General features: G+C 41.0%; 1 long non-coding RNA gene across 1 annotated transcript in view; it reads right to left on the reverse strand.

Moving 5' to 3' along the window:
- Window positions 1–3,228, reverse strand: part of LOC308458431 — a 35,415-nt gene extending 32,187 nt beyond the window's left edge. Inside the window, exon 1 of the long non-coding RNA XR_013977401.1 lies at window positions 3,150–3,228. This is a non-coding gene — a long non-coding RNA (uncharacterized lncRNA). The remainder of the gene's footprint in view (window positions 1–3,149) is intronic.
- Window positions 3,229–12,084: the final 8,856 nt, after the last annotated feature.

Genomic DNA, 12,084 nt, shown 5'->3' on the forward strand with positions numbered 1-12,084 from the left:
TTTAAAACTGTGTGTGTCGTGGCCAAACTATATGCAACACTCAGTTGTGTGAATCTTCATGCACTTGCATGAATATTTTCTCCGAGGGATGATATTTTTCTAACCCAAAGAACTAAGCGAGTGGATGGGTGGATGGAAAACTTGGGTTGTTCGTGTGGATCTGCAACTGCCCATTTTCCCATTAATATTCCCCATTAGTATTATCTTTCCCTCTTTAAATATCAGGTTCTCCCCCCCCCCATCCTATCTATTTTTTAAAACCCACCAAATTTGAAGGAGGAAGGGTCCCCAGTATTAATGAAGAGACAGGCAAATGCATACCCACATTTTGTTCCAGTATGGACAAAACCCTTATTTCATTCACTATGGGGTATTTTTTTCTAATCAGAATACCTCAGTTGCTGCTGTGGTATTACTTGAATTCCACAATATTACACTGTTTATGCGACCATCTGAATGAACTGTTAAAGACATACTTAGCAATGCTCCTGCTAGGTCTTCACTATTGATTCATATTGCCTACACACTGCATACAGTCTCTTTAGCTACAAGAAAACTGAGTAGAATCACAGAATCACAGACCTGTAGAGTTGGAAGGGACTATTAGGGTCATCTAGGCCAACCTCCTGCAATGCAGCAATCTTTCACCTTATCCTTTTGGAGAAAGCAAATATTTTCTTGAATTTTCCGAATGTAAGCAATGCATTTAATAAAATCAGGGAATTGAAAGTTGGTGTATGTTCCAGCAACCAGCAATCTTTTCCATTTCATATATATGAAATGACCATAGCAAATTTATAGCTCAGGACACACTTATCAACTTGATTCTTCCATCACCATGCCTTGTTATGGAAAATGCTTAATATTCCATACATTATGAGCTCTAAACTGATTATTTCCTGCACAAGGAGGGGTCACATATGGGACAGTGAAAATCTAGTGTATGTTTCATATAAAATTCACTTGTTGGTCAGTGGGGGAGACAAATGTAACAATTTCTCCACCATTTTTATATACTCAGCAATTTTCTCCCTCCCTTTATAACCAGAACTGCAGGAGGTTGTATAGATTGTAACATATGCTTTCCATTTATTTAGGTATGTGTATGGTGATGCTATACATAACTTATTTTTAGTTAATTTTTCAAGTCATCCTGCTGACTCTTGAAAAGGAGGATCTACTACATTTGACAATTTCCATGTCTTGTCCTTCCTAATCCCACATTTGGTTTTAGTCTTCTCAGCCAGCCAGAGGTCATATATCCAAAGCCATTGATTTTGTGGCTGAGCTGGCTGTTTTCTTTCTTGGGGTGGGGGAGGGAGTAGTAGGAGAACTAAGGAGACAACCACACTGTGTTTCATTTTGCTTCATATGATTTTTGGCATCTTGCAAAGCTCTCGCCCCCTCCTTCCCAACCCACAATCTTTCAGACTAGAGATTGATTACTGCAGAAAAGCAACAGTAAGAATCTCTGAGCAGAAGTAAAGCTGTCAAAACAATCTAATCAATTTTAATATATCAAAAACACCTCTCCAAAAGTGGCTGTGATGAAATCTTACGGACAAATATTAAATGTTCCTAACATAGAATCTGCTTAGCAAAACACAGCACTTGCTTTTTTGGCTCATCTAGCGCTTGGCACAAATCATATATAATGATTTCTTTTTCCTTTATTCATTGAAAATACCTGCACACCGCCTTTCAGCTCTTAAAAGGACCCCCAAATGCAGTTTATAACCAATAAGGGCAACAACAAAGGCATGCGGGAATAATGAATGAATAATGTTTTAAAAGGAATCCTGAATTAAATTTTGAAATCTCTTCTGAAGACTGTGGACCTTGGAAACATCCTTCCTTTTCATTGGATGGGATTGGATGGGACCACTGATATGGTAAATTAGGATGTGAATTGAGAGAGGCTGTGAAAGCTTGAAACCAAGAAAGATGGAGGTTGTGGGTGGGTGGTACCCATGTCCAGGAGATAGGCAAATTGCCTGATCTGGAAGTGGTTCCACTTCCTCTGAAAAAACAAGTGTTTAGCTTAGGGAAACTCCCAAATGTCACCCAAGTGTCCTCTGCAGCTAGGAGTGCCTTCTACCAGCTTCATCACCTACGTGGGTTCTAAACCACTGAACTTCTTGGGCTTGCCGATCAAAAGGTCGGCGGTTCGAATCCCCATGACGGGGTGAGCTCCTGTTGCTCTGTCCCAGCTCCTGCCAACCTAGAAGTTCAAAAGAACGCTGGTGCAAGTAGATAAATAGGTACTGCTGCTGCGGGAAGGTAAACAATGTTCCGTATGCTCTGGCTTCTGTTGTGGGATCCCATTGCGCTAGAAACGGTTTAGTCATGCTGGCACATGACCCAGAAAGATGTCTGTGGACAAACACCAGCTTCCTCAGCCTGAAGTGATATAAACACCACAACCCCACAGTTGCCTTTTACTGGACTTAACTGTCCAGGGATCCTTTACTTAAAAAACCCCCCCAAAAATAAACACCTACTCCTAGAGAGGGATGGCCTGGTGTCATGGCACTGTTAGGCTGTCATTGAAATTTTACTCAATATTGATCCAGAGTAAAAATTGGCAGAGTAAAACTTAAACACTTTGCAGGATTTCCAAAAAATGGACTAGAGGCAATTACTGTAATATTTCATCCAGCAGAGCTTTACTGCTAGTGAAGGCAAATGAACATAATGGTCGCGTCCAATACATTCAGGGTTGGCACTGTCCATAAGAAATCCAGTTGCAGCAGACTTAACTTAAACTTACAATAACTTATAATAAGTCTAAACCTTAACACTAAGCATACTGTGTACAGAACACCACACCAGAAGGAAAAGAGATAGAAAGAGAAAGTGAAGCCCACACTCCTTCTGGCCCCACTTTTATAGTCAGCATGACCTTGACTGAAAGAGATAACCGAACCAATTTAAGCCAGCTTTTGCTTATTTCTTTCACACAGAGAAGCTTCCAGAACGCTATGTGGCAATGTGGATAACCAATTTTAACTTTGGAAAAAATCAGAAAGAGAAACTGAAACTGGCATATTTACCCATTCCTAAAACAGAGTCAATTGTGTGTTTGAGGAAAGTCCTCATGAAATTGTAGATATCATCCACTCCCATCATAAGAATCATGTGTCACTTACCTACATTAGGCACAAGAGATGGGAAGAAACCTCACAAATTGGGTCAGGAGAATATTGGAATCATGAGGTAGGATTCATGGGAATGCAGTGAGTTGACTATTGTGTCATGAGGATTCAGAGCAGGCTTCCTCAACCGGCCCTCCAGATGTTTTGAGACTACAATTCCCATCATCCCCGACCACTGGTCCTGCTAGCTAGGGATCATGGGAGTTGTAGGCCAAAAACATCTGGAGGGCCGAGGTTGAGGAAGCCAGATTCAGAGTGACTGAGATGTTACAGATCTCTAAGTGTAGATTCAGCCTTTGTCTTATAGAATGCTATCATGATGTAAATGCTATTTTGTGTAACTGAACTCATATGTGCATTTGTACTCAATTTGCCTCCTTGTTGAAACAAGTGCTTGAGATTTAAATAGTCTAGACATTGGCATTGCGAAGACCATTTTAAAAATATATTTTATTTTCTGCATTATCAGTCCTCTAAAGGAACAACAGGCCTTGCTCTTTAATCTTTCAAGGGACAATATCCCGAAACAAGTTTAAGCATGGATCTGTCTTACAAGTCAGAAAAGCTTGAAAAATTCATAAGCCAGGAAAATGGGTCAGTGTCAACGATGTATTAATTTTTCAGCACAAGAATGTAATTCTCGTGTGCATCCCTTTCAGGCTCTCTTTGATGTAAATAGTGGGATAATTGGAGTGAATTTTTGACTTTGGAATAGAATCTGCGCTATCACAATTTCTAATGTTCCAGGTTTGGAGTACAAAGGAAATTAATGAGACCTTTAAAGCTACACCGCTTCGTGTTTCTCCTTGGAGTCTTGTGGTTATGATGAGCAAGAAGGGTTTTTTGTTTTGTTTTCTTTTTGCTAAACTGGGCTAAACAAGAAAGGGAGAGCAAGCTCCAGCATCTCAGCATTTCAAAGAAATACCACAGGGAGCCTGCATCAAACCACAAAATCCCTACCCTTCATTACCATTGTTTTCAAGCAAGCACTGGATGGGGGGAGGGATTAGGGAGGAAAGGATTAGATGGTTTAATATCTCATTCATTGCTTTGTGTTCTCAGAACTCTGTGCAAATTATGGAAAGGATGGATGACAGCTCATATCACTCATTATGCAATCACTCACTGGTAGCGCAACCTTGGAAAAGTCACCTGCACTGTGTGGTACAAAGAATCTCCGGTCTCCGGCATAATAAACTCAAGTATGTCACCTCTAGCTAATTATCTTGTTCTATAAATCATTCTAGGAAATTTACGCCTCACCCCCTGACTTTCAGGGATATGAATTAAAAATAAGAAATGACACAAGGAAAGATTATTATGTGGGTACCATTCAAAATAATCTTCCATTCCACTCCAATAATATTGGTCATGATCTAGCCAAAGCAGAGCAGTTTTAAGACACCATGACTTCATGTACAAACGCAAAGGGAGTTAAAGGGCTATTATTTGGCAGGACCTTGTCCTAGGCTCTCCAAATGACTGAGGCTACTACTCGAAGCCTGCAATCCTATACCAGCTTGCATGGGTGAGCCCCACTGAACTCAGTAAGGCTTCTGAGTAGGTATGCATATGGTTGCTTTGTAAATTGAGTTTGGTTTCTATCAACCACAAGCACATTTGTGACATTTTGTCTGGTGTTTGGTCCTCAGAAGCATAAGTTGAATACAGCAACTCAATCTGAATGTTCATTCATTTATCGACTGACAAGGCCATTACTCTGTCACCGTAAAACAAGCACATGTTTTTACATCAATGGTTACTATATGAAAAAGGGCCATGAGAATACATTGTATAATCCAAAACTGTCCTATTTCTTAACTATGTAGGAAGGACAGGAAAGGAACTGATTGTTCACTTAGAGCCAGTGTGCTATAATATAAAGGCAGGTGGACTTAAACCAGGGATAAATAAACCAGTTGAAATCCCAACATAGCCATGAATCCTACTGGTTGACATTGTTCCATTTATCATATTTTAGCCTAATACCCAAGGTTAATATGAAGCGAAAATGGGGGTTCCACAATATTTATTTTTTGATGGGGCAAAGTGAACCTCTATCAAATCACCACTTTGCTCAACGTTTTTCATAAACTGAAAATCCCATATTTCTATGTTTATGGGTGGAAGAGATACATTAAAAAAAAAAAGAATTCCATTTCAAGAATTTACAATGATCTGTGTTGCCCACTGTATTGAAACAAAACTGATCATTACAACCTGGACCTAGGTCCATTCTGATTCATGAAAATCAGCTGAGATATGCTGGGTCATGTATTGGCTGGATTTGCCAATGCCTCATGGAGGGCATGGGAGAGAGGAGATCAAGCAGCCTTAAATCTGCTGTAACTAAACATATGCTTGGGAAAGAAAAATTGACTTGCTACTTGATATTCTGCCTGTTTACTCAGAATATTACCTCACTGTGTTCAGTGGGGATAACGTCCAATAAATGTGCTTATGTTTGCAACCTTAGACAGGCAGCACTCCATTTCTCTGCCTCTCGTTCTCTCTGTATCTTTGTTCTCTGTCTCTCGTTCTCTCTGTCTCTCTCTCTCTCTCTCTCTCTCTCTCTCTCACACACACACACACACACACACAGTTTGTGCAGCTTTAGATACTCCTGAAGATAGTTTTGGCTTTTGACCTGGATTTAGCGCTGAGACTATGATGGCTTTGGTTCATGTTTTCAACCTTGGAATGAGAGATGGCATTTTACCCAGCTGATCCTATTGTATGCTCTTGCTGCAGCTTTTGATTCTGTTGATCTTGATTTGCTACTGATCCTATGAGATCTCGCCACGGCTTTCAATTTTATCTTGTGTGAAAGATTTGACATATTGACTCTACATTCTGTCGATAACTGTATCTCTACAGTTGCAATGGCATGGATAGAAGCTTTCTCAGTGGCTACTCAATTGGTCCTCCTAGCTAGGTATTGCATGTCAAGGCCCCGCACCCCCCCATTTGATGAATAAGACACGTGGACACCAGTATTTTAGGTTAATGGGCTAATAAAGGCCAAAAAAATGTATTGGTTACAGAATGTGAATGGTATTGGCTTAGGCATTGGACCCAAACCGACTATATCTGGCTCCTGCCCGCCATGCAGGGAGTCTCACAAGGGTTAACCACCAGTAGGGGGAAGCCCTGTTGATGTACATAAACTCGGAGCTCCCCTCAGGGTCACCAGAGAGGTCATGCCATGGCCCTAGCCTCTACCAAGGCTTTGGACAGGAACCACGACCCCTGGATTCCTTTAACGGAATAACCTTAAAGGGGAGGGGCAGGTGATGGCCACAACCTCCCCTCCCATAGACAAGCTTTTCCAATGCCAAACCTTACAAAGTTGTGATGATTAGGCGAAGACCAAGTGACTGGTGCCAATCTGCCAAATGGGATAATTCCTACCAGACCCCTTCAACAGGCAACCAACCGAGGTCCATAGCAAGGTCAGGGTGTTGAATGCAAGACATTTTGCATGCAAGGCAGGTGAACTACCACTGAGCTATTAGTAAAGGTAAAGGGACCCCTGACCATTAGGTCCAGTCGTGGCCGACTCTGGGGTTGTGGCGCTCATCTCGCTTTATTGGCCGAGGGAGCCGGCGTACAGCTTCCGGGTCATGTGGCCAGCATGACTAAGCCGCTTCTGGCAAACCAGAGCAGCACACGGAAACGCCATTTACCTTCCCGCCGGAGTGGTACCTATTTATCTACTTGCACTTTTGATGTGCTTTTGAACTGCTAGGTTGGCAGGAGCAGGGACCGAGCAACGGGAGCTCACCCCGTCGCGGGGATTCAAACCGCCAACCTTCTGATCGGCAACTCCTAGGCTCTGTGGTTTAACCCACAGCGCCACCCACGTCCCTTCACTGAGCTATTACCCTTCCCCAAAATATTGTCCCAGGAGCCTTGGCATAGCTCAAGCTTGAAAATATTTTGCTTGCAGGCATTTTTTGTACACAGGCTAAATCATTCTGTCATCTGGTATTTTAAGTGTACGTTCCATTCTTTTGCTTTTCCTTTCATATATGCTGTATATGATTGTATGAGGGCAACCCAGTCCAAACCACCCTCACCACCCAAAGAACCTCACCCTGATTATTTAGCTTAACTAGCTGTCAGAAGAGTGGGTTAGGAAAGTGTCTGCCTCTAGAACATTCTGCAATGCCACAGTAAAGAAAGCTCTGCATTTTAATGTGATTGGACAAACCAAAAAATCCATAATGTGTAGCACCATCTACATGCACAGATTGGACCTGGCATGTAGCACAATCTACACATGTTTACTTAGAAGTAAGACACACTATATTCATTGAGACTTACTCCCCAATAAGTGGGTTTATGATTGCATCCTTCGTGCTCCCCGTTTGAAGTGATATTGTGGAGTCAAAACCTTTTTACCTTTCTGTTCTGTTATCCTTCACTACTTATTTTAGTGCAGCCTGCTCTCAAATGTCAATCTGATTCTATTAGACTTTCCCCAGCATTTAACATAGAAGGACTGGTAATGTACCTTAGAACAAAGAATAAGTCCTTTGGCCAGTGATGTTGTTGTCAATATTTCATGTGCTCTTCTCTCTCTCTCTCTCTCTTTCTCTCTCTCTCTCTGTTGAAGAGACACCAGTGAATACACAAAGTTTTGTTTTCTCATTCCTTTTTTCTTTTTCCAATTGCCTTTATTGGGATTCATGCCTTAGAAGTAATATCATTAATTTTCAAATTTGTTTCTGATGTGCACTGAATGCCTGAGTGCTGCATTGGGCACATGCAATCAATGAATGTTAATTTCAATAATGAGAGAGAGGTGTGTTTTCCGATCCTCCTTCCCTGCCACATGGAGACCTGGTACAGCATGTCTCTTTTCTATTGAAATCTGAAAGCCACAGCCATTGCTGAGGGTCTGAGGACATCGTGCCCATTGCAATAATCTGCAAATTATCTGGGACACAATTATTGGAAATATCCTTCTGCATTACAGTAAAGCAAAATTAGATTTAAAAAGAAACGCATTAGCATTTTTTAAAACACACACACACAACTCATTTATTTGGCTTAAAATAGCAAATTGAAATAATGCAATGTGCTTGCACAGCATGGTTTCAAGCTTCACATCAAAGAGTTTTCTTAGCCTTCCTGGGAGGAAGCTGCCTTATAGCAAGTAAAGTCACTGGTCCATCTAGCTCACTATTAAATGCACTGACTGGAAGCATCTCTTCAGGGTCGGCCAAAAGGGTTTGAGGGCTAACATTGTACTGAACATGGTGCAGTTAGTGATGATTTTGTTTGGTCTGCATTTTAAAGTTAAGAGACCTTATTCACCATTCTCGGGCATATAAGCAGATGAACAGTGAACAATTTGAGCGTGCATTTCCCTGAAGTTTGCAATGCAGGGGTGTGTTTTTTAGTGTATAAAATTGCATAATTCATGAGAGAAACAAGCACATTTTTAAAGAGAAATCTGCATGCAAAAATGCATACAATATACATGTGAATCTTCTGTGCATTAAAAAAATATATTCCAAAATCCAGCCAGAAGAGACATAACATGTGAAACTGACAAAGAATGAAAATAGGCTGATCCATGTATTCCAAGGTACAATTTATGTACAAGTCTTTCTTATTAGGCTTGCTACCTACAATAGACATAAATCATAGTTATAGGGATTGGAGCAGGGTAGGGACTGGCAAATGAAACATGGCGATGGGGTTGTGTGAGGACAGAAGGCAGGACCAACGCTTTGCAGACTAGGGTCAATCTTCCAGAAAGCACTTTGCTGAATATGTGAGCTTACTTTCTTTTCCCCCCAAAAAAACTGCATTGCCAAATCCCATGAAAGACATTAGTGCCTGATTGGTCAGCAACAGTCTGCTCCTTACAGATACACAGTTTACCTGACTAAACATCAGGCATAAAACAATTCACTATTCAGAGCCTAGGAAGATAAGGCAATTACATAATGAGAAACAGTTCATGCATGCAAATGGCCATTTTTAATCCATGCAGTCATATATTGAATGCATGACCCCATGCAGAAAAGGCTGCTGTGAACCAGGAGGCTATACTCAGGTAGTTGCAGCCATTTCTGTGGTTTTGACAGTTGAAAAAATATCAGTCATGATCCAGAAATCATGGACTTGTGAGTTGGAAGGGACCTGTGTGCCTGTAAATATTTCCACGCAACTTTCCCCCTCACTCTTGGATGGTTGCATGCAAACGCACATACAAAATTACATGGAAAAGGGAGCATAAGAACTGTAAGATCTACCTTTCAACATTCTTATTGATTTGGGAAGAAGAAAGGTAGAAATACTCTGCAATACCAGTCAAATTATTGATCTCACACCAGTTCTGTGTCTTTCTGAAGTACGTTCACATAATGAAATAATTCACATTTCTGCCTTTTTGCAGCTGCTTCCCATACTACCTTACATTTTCAAGTGCACTAGGTTATGAGGGCTACTCTGCATTAGCTATTTCTCCTCCATTTGAGTTTGTGAAGTCCCATCAGCTCTTACCGTAGAGCAATTTCAGTCTCTCAAGACTTGGACCCACAAGTGTATTCAATACACAATCATACACTAACTGAACCTTTGATAATTTCACAGTGATTCATATTTTTGCAGGCACTGGACAGTGATCGAAGGATTATTCTTAAGAGATATAGAGAACCCTTGAAGAAAGTCAGTGAGAGTGATCTTTGGATGCTATAACACCAGTCTCCATGAAATGCAATTTTGCTTAAGAGGCATGTGTGTCCGAAACAACCATTTCACATATCCTAATTGTGCGTGTCTCCCTCCACCTTTCTAGCAAAAGGCTTTGAGAGTACTAGGCTACTCTTCATCAACCTGGGACAGTTCATTCAGTAGATGATGAGACACTTGATCTCAGGTTCGTGGGTTCGAGCCCTTCCTTGGGGGGGGGGGGAAGATTCCTGCATTGCAGGGAGTTGGACTAGATAACCCCCTTCCAGCTCCACAATTCTTTGATTCTATGATTCTAAGAAGATGGGAGCACAAACTCAACTGCCGTATATGCAGATGTTATTCAGGTTCAGCCAATGAAATCTCCAGTTAAGGGGAGTTCTTGTTGTACAAGATGCTTTGCCTGAAATTCAGAAGAACCATTACCATTCAGATTAGACAAAACTGGGCTATCTGGACTCATTGTAAAGCAGTTTAAGATTTTCAGTGTGTTGCTTGGAAACACATAGAGCACTACCCTGTATATAAATGGGTTTGATTTCACATGGACCTTGGAACTTAAATCTGATGACCTCTTACACTTGCCAAAGACGGTCAGTTTTTCTGTGGGTGTTACGCCAATGGGAGCAAAAGGCACAGGACAAGCATACAGATGCAACAAATAAATGAATTTGCTTGTTGTTATTGGGAGAGAATGGCTCTTTATATAATAAATCAGATCTTGATTAGCCAAAGCAGTCTCATTTGTTGAGAAGTGCAAGTAAGGAGAAAACTCAGTCCATCTTGGGGTTTTTTGTTTTATTAAAAAAAGAATCCTTTAGCCATTCACTTTATATATTCTTAAGAAAGGGGGAAGAATGTGTTCTCAAGAAAAAGGTCTGAACCTCACTTGTATTCATGTTGAGACAATGACCCTGAAGAATTTGCATTTGACTTTTCAACAAATGAGACTGTTTTGGCTAATCAAGGATCCAATTTATTAGTTTATTTTGATACAGTTTATATTCATTACATCTAGGCATGCATATTAGATGAAGCACACACAGATGAGGCAAAGATTAAAAAATTTAGAACCCCTGAGAGGAAGCACAGAATGCGTCTTTCTAGATTTCAATTGTTTCTGTTTATGCTTCTTAAATAATTATTACTTAGTCTTAAGCCATCAACCTTCCTCCCAGGGTGCCTCAGTGGAAATGAAGAAGTATGCTTGGTCCTTTGACAAACACAGCTTTGAGTGAGATTTCATCTTCTAGCAAAGATTTGGATGGTGATCATTGAGCCACCAGCTTGATGTTTCTGCTACCCATTACGCCTTCATATGAGTGCCGTTCTCTGCCATGTAGGAGATCCTGCTGCACGATTCAAGGTGTGCAGTGGGAAAGATTTGTGCAGTTGACCTCAACCACATAATTACATCATTTACCTGCAGCTCTCAGTAACATGAAAACACATTGCAGGAAAGCAGCTTCCACGTGGCTGGGGTGTCTGTATGTGCGCAGCTGATTATACAGCATCTTAGGCAAGAAACAGCCCCCACTTTGGAACACCTGCTCATTTTTGTTTCATCTAGCATGAAACAAAACAACACGTCAGCCCTTCATGTGATATTTTCCATAAGTACTTCGCTTTTCATTCAAAGCACCTTTTACCTCTTACGAACATTGTCTCGACAAGACTAATCTTAAACATGCTTTAAACATTTTGGTAACACCTTTCCATCCCTCTGGAATCATTTGATGGGCCTTCTCCCACAACATGGGGCGACCATGTGTGTGGATTGTAAACGGCAGAACAATGGGCTACTGTTTCTAATACATGGATTTTAGCTGATACACATAATGCCAGCCATATTATTCATGGAATTATTTCCCTTCAAGAAGAAATAATATAACTCTAGGACTGTATAGTCATAAACCCAAATTCTCAAGTGAGTCAAGTAGTGCCAGTGCTTCAAAAGGCTGTAGGCAAAAATGTTTCCAAGTTTCGCTATGTGAAATTTAAAAACAAACTGGAAATTGAACTTCTAGGACTTTCTGCATGTGTCCAAGTCGCAGTGGTCCATCCCATTTGTTTCTACCAGCCATCCTCAACCTGGTACCCTTCAAATGTTTTGGATTATAACTTCCATTTTCCTTGGTCACTGGCCATGCTGAGTGGGGCTGGTAGGAGTTGGGGGTGGGTCTAACAAATTCTGGAGGGCACGCAGTTGGAAAAGATTGGC

This window comes from Podarcis pityusensis, assembly GCF_964106645.2.
Source record: "Podarcis pityusensis genome assembly, chromosome: 11".
NCBI classification, from domain to species: Eukaryota; Metazoa; Chordata; class Lepidosauria; order Squamata; family Lacertidae; genus Podarcis; species Podarcis pityusensis.